The following is a 3,014-nucleotide window of genomic DNA, read 5'->3' as shown; positions in this document are numbered from 1 at the left end:
GATAGTGAGAAAGTGAGAGAGTTGGAGAGTGAGACAGAGTGGAAGAGTGAGGCAGTGAGTTGAGAAACTCCAGTCCAGCAGTGAGAGAGCAGAATCACTCAGACACAGTGAGGGGGATGAGGAGGGAGGAGGGAGGAGGGAGGGGGGAGGAGGGAAGGGGGAGGGGGAGGTTGTTCTGCAGATGACCGGCGGCCATGTTGAGTGTTTGACGGCCCTACGGACGCACCTCCTGCCGGGTCCGCAGTCACCTGCTGACCTCACTTCCTGTTTCCTGTCAGGACAGGAAACCCAGCACTGACACAGGAAGATGATCACCTGGCAAGTCCACACACACACACACACACACACACACACACACACACACACACACACACACACACACACACACACACACACACACACACACATACACCCCCCACTGGGGGAGGGTGGGAGGGTGAGAGGGGGGAGGGAGAAATTGAATGTTTAGTGAAAAGAGAGAGAGAGTAGGACAAGACGGGACATTTAGCAGAGAAGAGATTCCTTCTTCTACAGCTTAATGAGCTCTCTCATCACACACACACACACACACACAAACACAAACACACATGGACACACACAAGCACACACCCACACACACGCATCTGTCTTTGGTCATCAGGAAAAGAGCATTGCTCTTACTATGAAGGGAGGGAGGGGGAGAGAGAGAAGAGAAAGAGTGACAGTCAGTATTCATTACCATGTGGGTGTTTGTACGCACACACATGCATGTGTGCACGTGTGTGTGAGAAGCGACACCTGTTGCTGTGATGACATAACACTGAGGCGGTCTTTGTTCAGGAGTGCGTATCTGCTAGTGCTACCACTAGTGCACACACACACACACACACACACACACACACACACACACACACACACACACACACACACACACACACACACACACACACACACACACACACACACACACACTCTCAGCCGCTGCTCCACAACAACATGGTTCCGATGCCTCCTTCTTACATGTCAAACTCAACTAAAGACTCACATTGACTCAGATATATATATATATATGTATATATATATATATATATATATATATATATATATATATATATATATGTATATATATATATATATATATATATATATATAATAAAGCAGCTCACTTTCCGGAGCATTTTTCCAAAGATTTCCAAGAAAGTTGCTTGTTTTGCCCCAAATCAAATGTTTAACGGTCACGTCTAAAGGGACAGATGATTGGCTCGTTTCCAGACTTAAGACTCCTTATTTGACGATTTTCCGAAAAGTTTATGGACAAAATGAATGGCAAATGTAGGGGGCGCGGTACCTCTTACACTGTAGGGTAACAGGGACCGCCCCCTTATGAACGTCTCTGGTGTTTTTCGCAAGCCCCCAGGAACAGTGCATACTTCCGCTATCCACCAGTGCTCAGCGACCAAGCCTGGTATTGCAGCTGTTTAAACGGGCAGTGGACGGGCAGTGGCCTCGATTCAAAGGCCCCGGAAGTAGATAGCTCCGTTCACTCCAATACAAGTGGGGAACAGGAATGTGTCTCCGCAAATAATGACTGAATATCAATCCAAGGCTCGTAATTATCTTTATGCCATGTACCAAAAAAATTTAGGTTTTCTCTTTTCAAAACGCCACCTCAAGCGTTTTATTAGCTGTTTTATGCTATTATTTTTTGCTGGAGAAGGAGGGGTGGGCAGCTGAAAGGAGTCGTAGTGAAACAAATGTTGTTCGGCCCGGCAAGAGGGCCTAGTGCACAGCTCCGTTAACTTCTCGTGACCAAGGTTTTTCCTTTTACTTGAATGACGTTGATGGTTTTTAGGCGCTGTGGTGACTTTTTATCACCAAAAGTGTTTTAGTGATAAAGGGATTTTTAGACTGGTTCAGCTGCTGCTCAATGACTCAAGTACCTCTGCTTGCGATCATTGCGATTCACCATTTATTTGTACATAAATTATTGATAGCCTTTTTCGTAAATAGTTGGATGGAATCTGTTTCTTAAGCAATAACATTGAACTGTATTGTTTTCTAGGCCAACATACATTTACTATGTTGTTGGTATTATATGTTATATGGAGCAATCTTTAAGTTAACTTATACTTCCATGGTCGGTAAACGATGCGACTGCGATCGCTCAGACCTCTCGCTTTTGTCGCTTATGATGCTACAATGCTAACAATGCTAAAAAACAAGAATATTTCTGCATCCGGTACGTCATGAACTAGGGCGTGGCTAGGCTCCCATGATGCGGAAGCTTATCTCTCCTTGATGTTGCCCTGCGCCATTGAGCAGTTTACATAGGAATGAATGGGCGCCATTTTGGAATCCGGTGTCCATTCTATAATATGTCCATGGTTTTTCAACATGAAGAGCTCACTTCTTGTACAATTCCTACAACAACTCTCTACCTTTCCATTCATCTAACCATGGTTGCTGCGTCAGCGATCGAGTTCAGTGGCATTAGCAGTCATCGGCGACTTGTCCCTCGTGGGTGCAGTAAACGATTCCATGGTAACAGCGAGCTCCACCAATCAAAGACGTTGTGTTACACTCTTGGATTGTGGGTAGTGTAGTGCTTTTAAATGACATGGCAAAAACTAGAAGTTAACTTCCTTATATTGCGGCTTCTACAGGAGCATATACCATCGATTCACAAGATAACGGCGCGTAGTACTTATACTTTGGATGGTTACGATATTATGGTTTTTAATCAAAACCTTTATGGAGAATATGAGGGGGATTTCTACCTCCAGAACCAAAATGTAGTGCTCTATTCTGCGCCATGGTAACGCTGCTCATAGAACATGACATGAGGCTTTATTTTCAGTACGTTAATAACCTCTTGTTTTTATTCAGTCGTGTTTATTTTCCTTCAGGCCAGACAACAGACTTCCAGAAGGACAGTGACCACTTCCTGTTTATCAGAAATAGTTGGGAAGTGCTTCCTGCCCAGCCTCTCACAGGAGGTGAGCCGCAGGAAGTGACCTGGAGGAGGAGGAGGTCTC

The sequence above is a fragment of the Gadus macrocephalus genome, chromosome 8 (genome assembly GCF_031168955.1).
Source record: "Gadus macrocephalus chromosome 8, ASM3116895v1".
Lineage (NCBI taxonomy): Eukaryota > Metazoa > Chordata > Actinopteri > Gadiformes > Gadidae > Gadus > Gadus macrocephalus.
Note: the sequence above shows the minus strand (reverse complement) of the source record.